The 18,096-nt window shown below is 40.4% G+C and overlaps 1 protein-coding gene across 1 annotated transcript in view; it reads right to left on the bottom strand.

Moving 5' to 3' along the window:
- NALF1 (NALCN channel auxiliary factor 1) overlaps positions 1 to 18,096 on the bottom strand; it is a 538,776-nt gene that overhangs the window by 11,156 nt on the left and 509,524 nt on the right. The gene's annotated exons all lie outside the window — the stretch shown is intronic.

Raw genomic sequence — 18,096 nt, 5'->3', positions numbered from 1 at the left:
TCTTTCCCATTTTATTTTCCACTTATCTGTTTTGAAGTACATTATTTACTGGCTAGATACTTGCTATCTATGCTGTTACATAACAAAAATTTCCTTTCTGTATTCATTCAGAATATCTGAAAAACTTAGTAACTATCTTTCCTTTATCACAGGCTGAAAAACAATATAGTCAGCTGATTATTTTCCTTCTTCCTAGACCTGTTTTGAATAAAAAATGAAACTTAGGTTAAATTTTTAAGCACTGAAAATTCAAAAACTGACACCTTAAAAGAGCAATCTAGCTGAGTGTTTGGTTTGATTTCAGTATGTTTCATCTCATCAGTTATAATTGTTATTAGTGTCAGTAGCAGGTTAAATTTTATAATTAATTTCAATCTATTAGTCCCAGAATCACAAAACTTATCTTAGCTTATTTGCAACAGTGGCAGGTATGGGTATGATTGTTAGGTGCTAAAGTGAAGCTTTTATCACTAATCTATCATTTGTGATTACCTCTTTATAGGAGCTTTTTCCTACTGCATTCTGTTGAACACAATTTTTTTTTTCATTACAAATTCAATTTTAATTGCTTACAAAGGTTTCTTAGCCACCGTAACTGATTAATGAGAAGGAAGACTAGGCGATGTGTGTACTTTTTGTTCTTAAATAAACTTCTAAACAGCAAGTGGTTTTCCCCATGTTGACTATATCCCCCACCATATTTTTAATGCTTCAATTGCTGTATTGACACTTGCAACAGTAAAAGAACTAAAGTAATTGTTTTTCTATTTTTAATTAGTCAGTGAGCATAGTCTACTAGTTGAAGACAGGAACGCTGGCTTTGATAACAGATAAATATTCACAGATGTTTCTTCCTGAGCACTAACACTGTAAATGTGTTCAGTATGAATCCACACTTTCTCTTCATAAAATGGATCTAAGAGTAGTAAGTTGGTTTATGGATCATGTTTGAAAATGGACATAATTTTGTAGGGAGTGCATTGCACAGACACTATACATGGTAACAAGAAAACAAGCAAACCCATGTGTCTACTTAAGAAAGGCAGGAAATGTTTATTCAAGAGCAGAAGTAAATAATGCAATCATAGGCTTCTGTGAATATTTTTATGTAACCAATCTCAATTCATACACGTCATCTTCCTGCTCTGATTTACAGCTCCTCAGCTGTGACAGATGCACTTGAACCCCTTAACCAAACCAACAGCAGTTTGGTATAGGCTCCAAAGGAGGTAAAGGCCTGAGCCATAGCTGGGCCAGGAACTCCTCTAGGAAACCCAAAAAGAAGCAGAGCGACAGAGCGAACACCGATAAGTTGTGGGTACAAGGAGTCTTGTGCATACCTCTCCCATTGTATGCAATTTGACTATGAGCCAACCACTTTATCCCATAAATATGACAGCCTAAGTGAGCTGCCTTTGTGCTCTCCCTGCTAGGCAGCATGGCTGCATGGCAATGATCTCCCCTTGAGCCAGGACGCCTCTCAAGCCTGCTCCTCGAAGCAACGAGATCTTTTACCAATGACAGATCACTGGACGAGCCCAGTTTGAATTCTTCCTGGACGGCAACTGGACTGCACTCCAGGCAACTCTCCCCTTTAGCAGGGATGTCTCTCAATGTTAAGAGATATTAGTTGTTTAGCTTAAATAAGTAAGTTTTAAAGAGAATTAATTATTTAGAGATATAATGTTGAGTGATTTAGTATGCTGTTTGCCTATCTTTACTTACTTGGCATGAGTAGGTAGACTTGCTGAAGCCTTAGGCTGCAAGCTGCAAATTTCACTTAGATTTACTGAACGTGTACCTACTTAGTCAAAACAAGGCCTCCTGAGCCAGTGTAAATCAGAAGATACGGAGGCTTCAAGGTTACAACCATCAACAGCAGCTTCAACTAGCCAAGATAACAGCCTGTCTGAAGACAGTGAAGGAATCCAATGAGGAACAAGAAGACCCCAGACCCAAATATTGCTACTGGACCAAACCATCGCGTGAGGGCAGTGAATAGTCTGTAAGGGTATAATTGCCCAGGTATCTTTGTTCATGTGGGCTCCCTCTCTGTTCTTTGTTCAGACTGGCCCCTTTCTGGAGGCACCCAGCTCAAGTTAACCCTGCTGCTGTACCACTCTATTAAATTATTTTTTTTTATAAAATCCAATGCCTGACAGTCTGCCCAGATGGAAGGTAAGTGAATTGGGAATAAGCATGATGAAACTCTGAATTCTTAGCTAAATGATATAAAGAATTAGGTGTGCACATATAATCCTTTAGCTATAAACACATATAATCCTTTAGGTATAAACTGCTGACCAAGTCTGGGACTAGGAGTGGATCCAGCAACACTTAGACTCCTTTCTGAGAAGGAGTTTAGAAAGCAAGGGCGTCCATTCTGAACCTTGTGACTCAACAGCAGGGTCTCCTTTGCCTTTTTGCATCTCTAGTCCCTGTGTAAATAATTCTAAATTGATTCTAACCTGATTTTCCCTCTGTGTGTTTCCTCCATGTAGTAAGTAATAGAGTGAACCCTGCCATCAAACTCTGTTAAGTCACACTTTTATCTAAACACTCCTCAGCGACATCAGCTTTGGCTCAAAATTGCATTTGAACTCTTGTCCATATTTTTAAAGAATGCATGAGTGTACCTGTACCTGAGATCTCTTTCTCAGATAATTGTCTCCCACTCTGTATCTTCTTTTATTGCAGCTCCTTTCAACCTTGTCTACAATCTATATTGAGATTTTTAATATGCTGGTCCTCATTTTGCTTCTTTTTGGCCAGTGAGGCTACATTTTCAGAGTTCTGTCTGGATGTGAACTTAAGTTTTACACAGAAATCTTCCTTTCATGCCTAAATATGTGCTACCCAAGAGAAAGTACAGAAGTGTAAGAACTGATCTCATGTTTGTGCACACCACTCACTGCTCAGCAGCCTTTGAAGAAGTCCCACATATGACTCAACTAAGTAGATCCAGAGCAGTCCAAACTCTTTTCTTTGTTTCAATGCTAATGAAAGGTAGATTCTTTAGCTTAAATATTAGAAGCCCATGATTTGGAACTGAAATGTATTGAAATGTATTCAAATTTATTGACATTTTCCTAATAGCAAAGCAGATATCATGGCCTTTGGTCAACTGGTATTCCTTCTTATACCCTAGAAAATATAGGTTTTCTGCTCTATCTCCTAGCAAGTCCCAAATGCTAATTTCCAGAGTCTTAAAACATGCACTGTATAGCAAGGCCTGAAACTATCAATACATATTGGCTTGTATTTTGAGTATGATGTGCATTTTACAAACTATGCTTTAATAAGAGGATATTTTTCCTTTTTTAAAGGACATCAATGGCTAAAACTGAAGATTTATAATCACAATAAATGCTCCTCTTAAAAGATACTGCATATAGAACTTTTTCAAGTATTAGTTACATTCTATTAGTATTTTTCTATCTCATTTTTCAGTGTGTCAAGTGAAAATGAGTATTAGTCATCTAAATGGAGAAAATGTGGTATGGTATGTTACATATGTTAAGTTTTTCATGTATTGTAAATCGTGCAATTATTTTTTATCTTATTGAAATACAAAATATATTGTATATGACCATTTTGAGGGCAGTTTTCTTTTTCTTTCTTTCTGCTCTTCCTGTAATTAAATATTGCTTCTGCCTGGCTTTTTTTTCCCCCCCTCTTATTTCACATCTATTCTGAATTGCATGATACTAGCTGTTGAACTGAATTGATCCCTAAGTATCTGTGAAAAATAAAGGCAAGGCTCCCACACTTTCTTTTAAAAAATTGAAGAAAGGATATATTCTATTAAAATATAAAATATCCCTGACATTTTTTTCAACATCAATACTTCAACCTTGCAACCTAGCAACCTAGCAAACAATACATCCTCCTCTCAAGCATTAGCAGAATATTCTCCTCCTTTCTCACAAAAACTATGGCATAATGAGAAAGATAAATATCTCCTTTCTGGAATATTTCTCTACAGTGTAGCTTAACTGCATGTATGGGAAGTCTTTAAAGTAACTTCAGGAAATTATGGATCAGTGACAAAAGGTATAAATCTTGTTTGAGGACATTGGTACAATTTTATCTTTGTTTTCCTATGTTGGCATAATCTCTGCCAAAATACAGCCTTCCTTCTTAAGCAGATGTTATTGCTCCAAACCAAAATAAGTCAAAAAAGAAATGAAAAAAACCACACCCCAAAATCTAGAATGATAGCACCTCTTGTAACCAACTTGTTAGTTACTGCCTGTCATGCAAAAAAAAGGTCACATCTAAGGATCAACAGGTTTTGTGTGCTTGTGGTCATATGGGAAAAGGCCAATCTGCCTTATAAAGTCCAGGAAAATGTTCACAACTGACCAAAATGCCCCTCTACTAGGCTTCCAAGACCCATCCATCTTTTCTAAAGTATAAAGTTTAAAAAGGCTGAATTACAAATGATAGCTGATATGATTTGTTTTGAACAGGAAAATTTATAAAAAGTAGGAGCCAATAAAAAATTCATAAATGCACATTTCAACGCACTGTTTTCCCTTATCTCCCATATGTTTTCTGTTTTCTGTTTCAGGATGGTATGCATTCACTCCGACTCTAAGTGATATTATGACACTGCATTCTGGCTGCTGCTTTCATTCTGCTCTCTGCACTTGTATTGGGTTTTCTCTGAAGACAGAGAAAAGATGGAAGGTAGCTGTGAGGAGAAGACCATGTGTTAAAAAGCCAGAGGCAGGGAAAATCCTCCAGATATTCCATTAAGTAAAGTTTTCCAGAGCAACATTATTGCTCCTTCAAAACACGCACTTTCTCAAGATTCAAAGCAATAAAACAAATGTCTTGGATTACATTTCAAGGAAAGCAAAGAGGGGATGTGACAGTGGTAGATGGTGTTTTCACTTTATTATGTCCTCAATTTAAGAAAACAAAAACAAAACTAACTCCTAACATGAAGTGAACTAAACTGAGTCATAAGATTGGGAAGATATATGAATTATAGAGAAAATATAGGAATACACAACTATCAACAGTTTTTGAACGAAAAAAGAGAAGATCTAGTGATTTTCACAAAAAATCAGAATTCCAGGAGGCAAAAGCATCGTTTTTATTAATAGATATTTTGTGAATTTAAGCAAGCCACCAAAAACAAAAACAAAACTAATACACAACATAGATTTTGGATTTCTTGAATTTATAATTTCTGATACATATTATGACCTTGTGTATATCTTGCATGCTTATAATGCAGAAAAATAATTAAAGTGGGCTTGTGATTTCAGCTGGTTTGGGAGACGATACAAACCTTTGAAAAATCACAGTTGCTAATAGAAATCTGGCATACTGATGTCAAAGAATGGAAAAAATCTCAGATTTTTCTGTTGTTTTCATTTTTACTTTTTTCTTAGCAAGGGAAAGTAGTCAGATAAATTGGATTATTGATGAGTCATGGCAACAACATACATACAGTAAATAACTGTATATATCTGAATATCTCATCTTTTTACCATCAACAGAACTGTAGGCACTCTATATATGAAAGAGATACAGTCCTGGCTATCAGACAGGACACTATGTTGGAAAGATAGTATCACGTACGAATAAGGTCATCTTTCAAGTACAGAAGCTTAACTGCAAAATCTCAGAAGGGTTTAGTGGTAATTTTGCTCACCTAAATAAATTAAACCTGCACTATCTTGTTCCTGTAGGAAAACACTGAAAAATCACACTTTTGAAAAAGTTCACCAATCAATGTTGGCTTTATATACCTGTATTCATATGCATGGATGCCTACTCAGACCGATCATCATAAGAATCTTCTCAGTATTTGTAACTGATTAATAATATAATAGTAAAAATATATTATTGATTAGGCAGATTAATTCATTATTTGAGATTATTTTTATTTCTACTGTACAAGTTTCAAGCCAATGTGTGGTAGTAGAAGTATTTTATGACTTCAGTGGCCAAGTACCCATCACAAATAACCAGTTGCTGCAATTCAAGGAATGAATACTTCACAAACAAAACAGACACTAAACTGCATTTGCTTGTCAAATCATTACAGATAATAAATGGATACAGAGTTAAGAGGAAGGAAGTGAGGTTGTGTGTGGAGAATTTTGAGAAACTAAAAGAGCACAGCATGTGATTTTTCTCTCAGGACATCAGGAAGAACACTTCTTTTTGTATTTTTGAGGGTAATAGCAGTCTAGATACTGCCTCTTTCTAGGATATTCTATGTCTCGTATCACCCATGAGGTTAGACAGTGTCTCAGAGTTATTCCTTCTGGTCTTGAAAGACCATCAGACAGAACTATTAGGTAATATGGCTGCATTATTTGACTAGAGAGGGACCAATAGCTGCTGCCCACAATGTGTGCGGTATCACCAGGTAGAATAGTGCATTGGCTGACCGCAGCCCTAGTCATTACACTAGCTGACTTGCAACTGGCTGTGCAATTGCACAAAACTAATTTTAATTGCATGACCAGTATTCACTAAGACTGCAAAAATGATGGGAAGATGAAGTTTTATTTACTATGTATATATACCCACAGTCTCTCTCCCTCCCCCTCTCATTCTCATTCACTCATACATGCACAATACATGTGATTCTAAACCTAATTTGTGTCAAAACAGATTGTGTACATAGCCTGAATCATCTGAGTCACACTGCGTGAGATATATGAGTAGAGCAAATCGAAAAGCTCAATCAGTTTCATTCTTTATGGCTGCCAATTCTTCATAGTTTTCAAGAGATTAATTCAGCTGTCTTCTTCCCCTTCCCCCGTTGTTCCTGACTGCGGTTGCCATCACATTTCTTAAAGAACAGCGAGAAATTTCCAGGAAGTACCTACTCCAGTTCTATTCTCCATGAAAAAGACATTTTTTTCCTCACTGAACAAAGATATGATGTTACTGGCTGGGTTGTCAAAACAATAATACAAAAAGGAACCTAGAAATCAGCAAATAGCTCTTACCATGTAGATGTGGAGGATAGTGGGAGGGAAAGAAAGTACAAAGAGAAAAGTCACAACAGAAACTCTCTCTCAAAATGGGAAATTTTCTGAATCAAAATAAATTTTAACTACTTTGCACTGATGCTTTGCAACCATACTCATTCCTCAGTATGAAAATTAAGTCTTCAAACAGAGAACAACTTAATAATTTCACACACCATTTAAAAAGGAAGAAGACCCTCATGAACTTCAGAAGTGCTCTGTTCATTGACATTTTCAACCACATCAGGAAATTGTACCTTATCAGGATAAAGGTATTAACAATATTCCCTTGAGACAGTGTGATATGATTCCAGCTCAGCCTCTCCCAAAACTTGTGACTATTTTGAGCTAAATTCTGCAGCCTTTATGTATACTGAGGAGTACCTCAGGCTGTGACAGACTAATGAATTGATTTTTCCAAGAATATTCATGGAATAACCTATTATGTAAGCTGAGCTTTTTCAGCAGAACTCGATGCAGAAAGAGCATTCATTAAAAAAAAATCAAAAAAATATCTGAGTTGCAGAATAGTGATGTGGCCTTCAAGTATTTGCTGTGTCCTACTCCAGTGGTCCCCAGCCCATGCTGACCCGTTGATAACAATGAATAAGGTGTCTACGGAGCGCAAAATCCTTCTTTTCCTGTCAGTCTCAGTTTTAGCATAGGATTTTCTGCTGTCAAAAGTAACCTTAAAGATTCTAGTATGCAATGTATATTGCATGTATGTAATGGGTGGTGACTATTTCACTTGTCTAATCTCTGCCTGATTCATAGAATTATGAAAGTATGAATAATTTAAAGGCATTGTATGTGCATTTAAAATTACAGCATATGTTTAAATCCCATGCTTTGTTTTTTTTTGAGTCTGGGTGTCCTGGTTTGGCCTAAACCAGGCCGATTTTCCTTTCAGTGATTTTTACTTTCAGCTAAGTCTCCTCTAAATAACTGCACTTTCTGAAACTGACTGCATGTTTTTGCAGACAGTGTCTGCTTCCAGGACTGATAACGCTCGAAGTTTGTAGTTATCGCTGAGGCACCGGTAGGGATGTTGTGCAGTAAGGCTCTTGCTGTACTTTTTCTTAGAGAAACCAAGGTCACTGCTGAATTCCTCACTGCTTACAAGTGAAAAGCTGAAGGGGGGTCGCAGCTGCAGGGGGGAGCAGACAGGGCAGGTGACCCAAAATTGACCAACGAGGGTATTCCATCCCATACACGTCATTCTCGGTATAAAGCGGGGGGATCACGAGGGTCTCGCACTCTGGCTCGCTCTTGCTCTTTCTGCTATGGCCGGTGTCCAAGGAGGACTCCGACTGTTTTCCTGCTGCCCCCGATCCCGATCTGTGCATCCCTGAATCCAGCTCTCGACCGTCGCTAGGCCCAGCCTGGGCCTTCCCGGAGCCTGCCCTGCAGTGCTGGTGGTGACGTTGCCGACATCGGGGGAGCTCGATCTTGGTTTTGTATATATATTTGTATATATTTGATTATTCCAATATTATTATTATACTCTTTTTCATTATTATAGGTTTATTAAAACTGTTTTAACTTTCCAACCCGTAAGTCTCTCTCCCTTTTCCCTTTCCCTTTCCCTTCGGGTGGGGGGGGGAGGGTTAACAGAGAGCGTCTGCTGCAGGTTTAATCGCCAGCCCAGCTTTAAACCGTGACAGATTTATTGGCGCCCAACGTGGGGCACGAGAGAAGCTCCAACAGGTTCCTCTGATAAGTCGAATCTCGGCTCCGGCGGGAGGAGACCTGGAGAGCTCAGCTGAGAGAGTATCAGATTTCTTCCTTTGAGATTTACGAGGGGTTGGAAATTAAAACAGATAGTGAAGATGGTGATGTCATTTTTGAATACTGTGTTATCTCGTCTTTTTATAGAGTTTCTTTCACAGTTGAGTATTGCAATGATGCCTTACCTGCCGTGGGCACTGTGTTATTGTTTGCTTCTTATGAATGTTTACATGCGGTTTAGCAGTGGGCGCTGGTCGAAATGTATTGTTTTGGTATGGGGTTTGATACTGATTTATGCTGTGATAAACTGGGCAGTTACTATTCCGATCTCTTATCTCTATAACACAATGATGGGCAGTTTTAATCGCGAATCAGTAGCAGCGACTTCATCTGCACGCTCCAGGCGTCCTTTAGCTGATTCTGTTAATGATTCCAATCCCTAACATTCTGTGATTCTGTGATTCTGTGATTACACTTCCAATTTTACTTCGGGAAATAGTACCTTCTCCTTTTCTGCCAAGCTGATTCCTCTAGATTTTGTGAAATTCGGATGGTGCTGTCTAGGTGGCATGTTTTTATTTTCGGTTGTCCTGAATGTGTTTCTGATGTGGGATAAGATTAAATATCGGTGCAGGGACAGGTGTAGGTGTTATGCAGCCACCTCAGATCCTACAGCATGTGCTGCCGCTACAGCTCGCACCGCAGCTGCTACACCCCCCAAGATGGCCACTGCAGCTACTCAGACTCTAACGAGTCTCAGCACTCCCACGACAGCCACTGCATCTACTCAGACCCCAGCATCTATCGAATCTGTACCAATTGCTCCTGTAACCAGGAAGAAATACTGAAAGAAATCAGCTCGTGAAGAGGAGGATGATGACTCAGAGCCTTCTAAGGCAGAGCCATCACATGACCCAGGTGAGGGCCCTTCTCAGGCAGAGTCAGGGCCCGACACAGATGGGGGTTCCCTTGATCGTCCTTTTAAAGCAGACCCATCACAGAAGAAAGGTCGTTCTAAAGCAGAACTATCACAGGAGGAGGACTCGGATGTAGAGATAACCTACCACTCCTTATCCCTGAAGGACCTGAGAAATATAAGGAAAGATTTCAGCCGTTATGATGGTGAGCCAATTATTACCTGGTTGCTCCGATGCTGGGATAATGGGGCAGATAGCATGCAATTAGATGGCAGAGAAGCCAGACAGTTGGGATCCCTGTCCAGAGATGGTGGTATTGATAAGGTGCTTGCAAGAAAGTCAAACGCTATCAGTCTCTGGAGGCGACTCTTGTCAGCTGTAAAGAGCAGGTATCCCTATAAAGATGATGTTATGAGCCACCTGAGCAAATGGACCACTATAGAAAAAGGTATTAACTACCTTAGAGAACTAGCTGTGCAAGAGATCATTTATAGACACCCACGGGACATTGTAGATCCTGTAGATCCTGATGAAGTGGAATGCAACCGATCCATGTTCTGGAAGGTTGTGAAGAATGCTCCACCAACATATACCCATACATTGTCAATATTAGTCTGGGGAGAAAATGCTATGGCACGACCTAGTGTGGATGAAATGGCTAACTGTATGCGACAGTATGAAGATAGTATTTCTTCCCCACTGCAGGCCCGTGTCTCGGCTGTGGAAAAACTGACAAAGGAAAACAAGGACTCAATTAAACAACTGTCAGACAAACTGTCCAGCATAGAGAATAAACTTGACTCTCTACCTACACAGGCACGCGTTGCAGCTGTTAGGAGAAAACGCCCTCCTACAGGACCAGCTCAAAGGAAACGGAACACATCACGAGGTATCCTGTGGTTTGCCCTGCGTGGTTATGGGGAGGACATGAACAGATGGCATGGACAACCTACCAGTACCCTACAGGCACGAGTACGTGAGTTGCAAGCTAAAAGAAATACCAGAGAGAATTTTTCTAGGAGGATGGCTGCTCCAGTTACCAGTGAGCAGGACCCCAGTCAGGGGAGATGGGCCTCAAATTCCTTTTTCCAAAGTGTGAATAGGAGAAATGAAGGTCCAGTCCCTGTGAGCAGCACGAATCCATTTCTTGATTAGGGGGGCCCTGCCTCCAGCCAGGTGGAGGAAAGGGACAACCGAGTTTATTGGACTGTGTGGATTCGATGGCCTGGCACATCAAAACCACAAAGGTATCGAGCCTTGGTAGACACTGGTGCACAGTGCACCCTAATGCCATCGGATCATAAAGGGGCCGAACCTATCAGTATTTCAGGAGTAACAGGAGGATCTCAAGTGTTATCTGTATTGGAGGCCGAAGTGAGCCTAACTAAAAATGAATGGAAAAAGCACCCCATTGTGACTGGCCCAGATGCTCCGTGCATCCTTGGCATAGACTACCTCAAGAGAGGGTATTTTAAGGACCCAAAAGGGTATAGATGGGCCTTTGGTATAGCAGCTGTAGAGACTGAGGACATTAGACAGCTGTCTACCTTGCCTGGCCTCTCAGAGGATCCTTCTGTTGTGGGGTTGCTGAAGGTTGAAGAACAACAGGTGCCAATTGCTACTACCACGGTGCACCGACGACAATATCGCACCAATTGAGACTCCCTGATCCCCATTCATAAACTGATTAGACAATTAGAAAATCAAGGAGTGATTAGTAAGACTCGCTCACCCTTTAATAGTCCTATATGGCCAGTGCGAAAGTCTGATGGAGAATGGAGATTAACTGTGGACTATCGTGGCCTAAATGAAGTTACGCCACCGCTGAGTGCTGCTGTGCCAGACATGCTAGAACTTCAATACGAACTGGAGTCAAAGGCAGCCAAGTGGTACGCCACTATAGACATTGCTAATGCATTTTTCTCTATTCCTTTGGCACCAAAGTGTAGGCCACAGTTTGCTTTCACCTGGAGAGGTATCCAGTACACCTGGAATCGACTGCCCCAGGGGTGGAAACACAGTCCTACTATTTGCCATGGACTGATCCAGACTGCACTAGAAAAGGGTGGAGCTCCAGAACATTTGCAATACATTGATGACATCATTGTATGGGGTGATACAGCAGCAGAAGTTTTTGACAAAGGGAAGAAAATAATCCAAATTCTTCTGAAAGCTGGTTTTGCCATAAAAAGAGGCAAGGTCAAGGGACCTGCCCGGGAGATCCAGTTTTTAGGGATTAAATGGCAAGATGGGCATCGCCAGATCCCAATAGAGGTGATCAACAAAATAACAGCTATGTCCCCACCAACTAACAAAAAGGAAACACAAGCCTTCTTAGGTGTTGTGGGTTTCTGGAGAATGCATATTCCAGATTACAGCCAGATTGTACGCCCTCTTTATCAAGTGACCAGAAAGAAGAATGATTTTCAGTGGGGCCCTGAACAACGACAGGCTTTTGAACAGATTAAACAAGAGATTGTGCATGCAGTAGCCCTTGGACCAGTCCGTACGGGACAAGATGTTAAAAATGTGCTCTACACCTCAGCTGGCGACAATGGTCCTACCTGGAGCCTCTGGCAGAAAGTACCAGGGGAGACTCGAGGTCGACCCCTAGGATTTTGGAGTCGAGGATACAAGGGCTCCGAGGCCAATTACACCCCAACTGAAAAAGAGATACTGGCAGCATATGAAGGAGTTAGAGCTGCTTCAGAGGTAATTGGTACTGAAGCACAACTTCTCCTGGCACCTCGATTACCAGTATTAGGCTGGATGTTCAAGGGTAAGGTTCCTACTACCCATCATGCAACTGATGCTACATGGAGTAAATGGATTGCATTAATTACACAGAGGGCTCGAATAGGAAACCCTAATCGCCCAGGAATCTTAGAAGTGATCGTGGACTGGCCAGAAGGCAAAGACTTCGGAATGCCACCAGAAAAGGAGGTGACACGTGCTGAAGAAGCCCCACCATATAATGAACTACCAGAGGATGAGAAGCAGTATGCCCTGTTCACCGATGGATCCTGCCGTCTTGTAGGAAAGCATCGGAAGTGGAAAGCTGCTGTATGGAGTCCCATACGACGAGTCACGGAAGCCACAGAAGGACAAGGTGAATCAAGTCAATTTGCAGAGGTAAAAGCCATCCAGCTGGCTCTAGACATTGCTGAACGAGAAAAGTGGTCAAGGCTGTATCTTTATACTGACTCATGGATGGTGGCAAATGCCTTGTGGGGGTGGTTAAAGCAGTGGAAGCGAAGCAACTGGCAGCGTAAAGGTAAACCTATTTGGGCTGCTGAACTGTGGCAAGATATTGCTGCTCGGCTAGAGAAACTAGTCGTGAAGGTACGTCATGTAGATGCTCACGTACCTAAAAGTCGGGCAACTGAGGAACATCGAAACAACCAACAAGCAGATCAGGCTGCTAAAGTGTTCCAAATAGACTTGGACTGGGAACATAAAGGTGAACTATTTTTAGCTCGGTGGGCTCATGACACTTCAGGTCATCAAGGGAGAGATGCAACATACAGATGGGCTCGTGACCGAGGGGTGGACTTAACTATGGACTCTATTGCACAGGTTATCCATGATTGTGAAACATGCGCCGCAATTAAGCAAGCCAAACGGTTAAAACCTTTGTGGTATGGGGGGCGGTGGTTGAAATATAAATATGGGGAGGCCTGGCAAATTGACTATATCACACTCCCTCAAACCCACCAGGGTAAACGTTATGTGCTTACCATGGTGGAGGCAACCACCGGATGGCTGGAAACATACTCTGTGCCCCATGCCACTGCCCGGAACACTATTCTGGGCCTTGAAAAGCAAATCTTGTGGCGACATGGCACACCAGAGAGAATTGAGTCGGACAATGGTACTCATTTCAAAAACAGTCTCATAGATAACTGGGCCAAAGAGCATGGTATCGAATGGGTATATCACATCCCCTATCATGCACCAGCATCTGGGAAAATTGAACGATACAATGGGCTGTTAAAAACTACCCTAAAAGCAATGGGGGGTGGAACCTTTAAAAACTGGGATAAGCATTTGGCACAAGCTACCTGGCTAGTTAACACCAGAGGATCTATCAGCCGAGCTGGCCCTGCTCAGTCAGACCTTTTACATACAGTAGAAGGAGATAAAGTCCCTGTGGTGCATGAAAGGAATCTGTTGGGAAAAACTGTCTGGGTTCTTCCTGCTACAGGCAAAGGTAAACCCATTCATGGGATTGCTTTTGCTCAAGGACCTGGATGTACTTGGTGGGTGACGCTGCAGGATGGTGGAGTCCGATGTGTCCCTGAAGGTGATCTGATCTTGGGTGAGAATACTTAATTCTGAACTGCATGATATTAATTGCTGCATAATACTAACAGTGTTCATAAGTGTCTTTCAGGTTGAAGCAGTGGTGATGGGAATGGAGCTAGCTGCAAGTGGGGTCCAGTAACCTCCTCGGGACTGACATCTTTAACCTGCAACCCGTGGGCACGAACTGTGACAAAACTCATACCATGTCTCCTGCCCTGAGAGACTCCTAGCCAGATGGAAACCCACAATCCTGAACTAAATGAACTTGATGAACTTTTTTTTTTTTTCTGTATAGAGATGAATCATAAACTAATGTTATCTGTATATATTTTAAAATGAAAAGTTAGTGGTGATCTGAGTATGACGTGAATGGTATGGAATAAGGGGTGGAATGTCCTGGTTTGGCCTAAACCAGGCCGATTTTCCTTTCAGTGATTTTTACTTTCAGCTAAGTCTCCTCTAAATAACTGCACTTTCTGAAACTGACTGCATGTTTTTGCAGACAGTGTCTGCTTCCAGGACTGATAACGCTCGAAGTTTGTAGTTATCGCTGAGGCACCGGTAGGGATGTTGTGCAGTAAGGCTCTTGCTGTACTTTTTCTTAGAGAAACCAAGGTCACTGCTGAATTCCTCACTGCTTACAAGTGAAAAGCTGAAGGGGGGTCGCAGCTGCAGGGGGGAGCAGACAGGGCAGGTGACCCAAAATTGACCAACGAGGGTATTCCATCCCATACACGTCATTCTCGGTATAAAGCGGGGGGATCACGAGGGTCTCGCACTCTGGCTCGCTCTTGCTCTTTCTGCTATGGCCGGTGTCCAAGGAGGACTCTGACTGTTTTCCTGCTGCCCCCGATCCCGATCTGTGCATCCCTGAATCCAGCTCTCGACCGTCGCTAGGCCCAGCCTGGGCCTTCCCGGAGCCTGCCCTGCAGTGCTGGTGGTGACGTTGCCGACATCGGGGGAGCTCGATCTTGGTTTTGTATATATATTTGTATATATTTGATTATTCCAATATTATTATTATACTCTTTTTCATTATTATAGGTTTATTAAAACTGTTTTAACTTTCCAACCCGTAAGTCTCTCTCCCTTTTCCCTTTCCCTTTCCCTTCGGGTCGGGGGGGGGAGGGTTAACAGAGAGCGTCTGCTGCAGGTTTAATCGCCAGCCCAGCTTTAAACCGTGACACTGGGTCAGTTGTTGCCTTTGTGTGGTATTCTGTGACATTACCACAATCAATAATGCCTCTTCTAGAGTTTCCATCTCAACCTTTCTATGAAACATTTCTGAAGTATCTACTTCAGCCTAACTTCCTTTACTTAATTTTAGTTTGTTTTAGAATCCCACAACCTTAAAGGGTAGGGTCACCAAGTATATTAGAGAGTTAAAAATAGTAGTAGTTCTCTTCATGAGCTGAGATGTTGCCAATAACAGAGTTGGAGAAAAGCTACCGGTACAGGCTGAAAAACCTTCTAAGCCTTTGCTTACCCAAATAAAGACATCCACTCATCCAATCATTCACTCATCCACTCATCCACAATGACTAGGCAAAGATGAAGTTATCAAACAATATATACAGGAAACAAAGGTATGAGATCTTAATGCAATTACGGGTTTCATGCCAGCAATGAGGGACCTCAGAAGAGCACACCTATTTCTTCCTGTGATAAAGCTTTTCTGGTAAAATTAACTTTAAATGTTATGCATGCTGTACAGCAGAGAAGCTACTGTCACATACCAACTAAGACACTGTCTGTGCAGTTCAGTCTCTAAAAGGCTTTTTATATTTAGATCACTAGGGTATTATGTGTTGGTTTGAGTGACAGTGCATCTTCTTTAAGAAACACTTCGGTCAATCTCAGCGTCTGCTTTGTGCACCAAGACCTGAGATATCATATTGTACAAGCAGAGATGTCTTTTAGATAGCTTACAAGTGTATTTTATGTAGACTACACAACCAAAATATAGATGGCTAACTGGTACAAGATCTGATTGAGTCTGACAAGGGTAGTGTTACAACTGTGAACTCCCCCAGGAACTTTGTCAGTTTTGAGCAGTAAGGACTCTCTGACTTCAGGAAAACTGCATTTTGCATGTGTACTATGGAATAAAAATCAGCTCTTACAGAGAGCCTGCTGCCCTTGAAAGCTACGGGACTGCTGGTGGCATTTCTCTTCTGCTGGCTTTTGTTCCCAGTCCCTTTCTGAGACCGTGGGCAGCCTCAGGATAGGGCTGAGTAGGCACACGAATAGTGCAGAAGTCGTGACTGGACAGGAGGGATAAATCCTCTGTAAGTTATCTTTGCCAATGAGAGTCAGTGGTACCATCAGGTGATTAAACGTTCTTCATTACATGTAGTGGAAAACAAATAACAAAACAGTGGCTTTCAAATATGTGGGCTGGTGAAATAAGATATTTCACAAGAACAGGCTTTCAACAAACAAAAGTTTTTTAAAAAAGTTATCATTTTAATTTTATTTCAACACTATCAAAATCAAACAATTTTGACTGGGGAAATATTTTTCAATAAGGTTCAAACATTTTTTTCCAAAGAAACTATTGTCATTCTGTTTATGCAGCCAAATGTTACTCATAAAACATTCATTTAAATACACATGACACTCTTTTGTATTTTATTACAATAACATTGACTCAGAGACGTTCTGCTTTTTGGAGAAGTTGCTTTGTATATGCACAAACACCCCCAACCCCACCCCCATCCTATTTTTTTTTTTTTCTGGGGAATTGCATATATATATATTTTTAATGTGATCCAGAATGAACACAAATTAACAATCTGAGCTTCCTGTAGAACAAATATTATATTTTCCAGTTATTCCATTCTACGTGCATTTTTTAAATTCCTTGCGTTAAAAGACTGCACCAGGAAATGAGAATGCCTGTTTCATATTATGGAAACTTATGCCTGAAATTTACAGTAATTTGGGAACAAACACGTCTGTCTGGTGGTTATTTTAACCTTTGATTTTATTTATATTTTATTATAATGAATACTTTCTGTATCTATGTGGTTGCAATATCATAAGATAACTATTTTAATATTTAATTTTTAATATTTAATATCCAGAAGATCTTGATGCCAATGAATACAAACTATTGTATTAAGAGACAAAAACTTTTAGTGTTTCTTAAATGACAGTAAATTAAATAGGTAAACTTGTTTCTTTCCCTATTTTACCTATTATGCAAATAATTATTTTGAAAGACATGCATGCTATTTTATTTGAAGATTGAGGAAAGGTAAACTAAGGTTGAAATTTATTTGCCAGAACACTGCTGATCTTAGCTTCAGTTTGTAACAAGAGATCTTCTAACCAAATACAAATGAGACAAATGACAATCTGGTCTGCTCACATATTTGTTGTTGGAAAAGATGACTAGAAAGATGCAAATATGCCAGCTCCTAATACAAATATGTTTCTTTGATTATGGACAAATTACTGCAGAGGAGATGACATCAATATCTCACTGTCATTTTGGTAATCTTAAAGAGAAATTAGCCACAGATATAGAAGAAATCTATAATGTTCCTATCTGCCAAAATAAACTAAGCTTTTGCAAGGACCAGTTTTACAAAAAACAGATCCACCAGCCTTATCTTTCTGGTGATTAGCCAACCAATCAACTGAGGTCATCATAATGATTAACTTCACTGTTGTTTTATAATACCCTAAAACCTGAACTCATCATCTGTATTAGAATGTAATCCTAGCTCTTACTTAACATAGCAAAGAAACTTTCTTTTGAAGATCATAAACATCCCTTTGGGTGAGGTTAAAGAAAATTGAAAATTAAATAATTCATTATGGAAATAAGTAGTCTGGTAAAAAAGTAAAAAAGGGGCACTAGTCTTTGATTTTGTGAGCTTGATAGTACTCCATCTGATCAGACACTGTATTAAAATGTTCAAGTGATTAAAATAAAACAAACGAATAATCCTTAAAGTGTCTGATCAGCTTCCCTGGAAGATGGACCACTGACTCCAAGTCAGTTTGCAATGGGCAGGGGCCTGTTTTAAAGTTTTACAGTCTGCTCTAAAAATACATCAGAATTCATGAAACAAGTGACCTGTCAAGGCTGGAAAGTCTTTGTGTTCAACTCTGCTCTCCATCACTTTTAGAATGTT

Source organism: Nyctibius grandis, chromosome 2 (assembly GCF_013368605.1).
Source record: "Nyctibius grandis isolate bNycGra1 chromosome 2, bNycGra1.pri, whole genome shotgun sequence".
Lineage (NCBI taxonomy): Eukaryota > Metazoa > Chordata > Aves > Nyctibiiformes > Nyctibiidae > Nyctibius > Nyctibius grandis.
The sequence above is the reverse complement of the archived record's forward strand: the minus strand, read 5'-3'. Positions and strand labels throughout refer to the sequence as shown.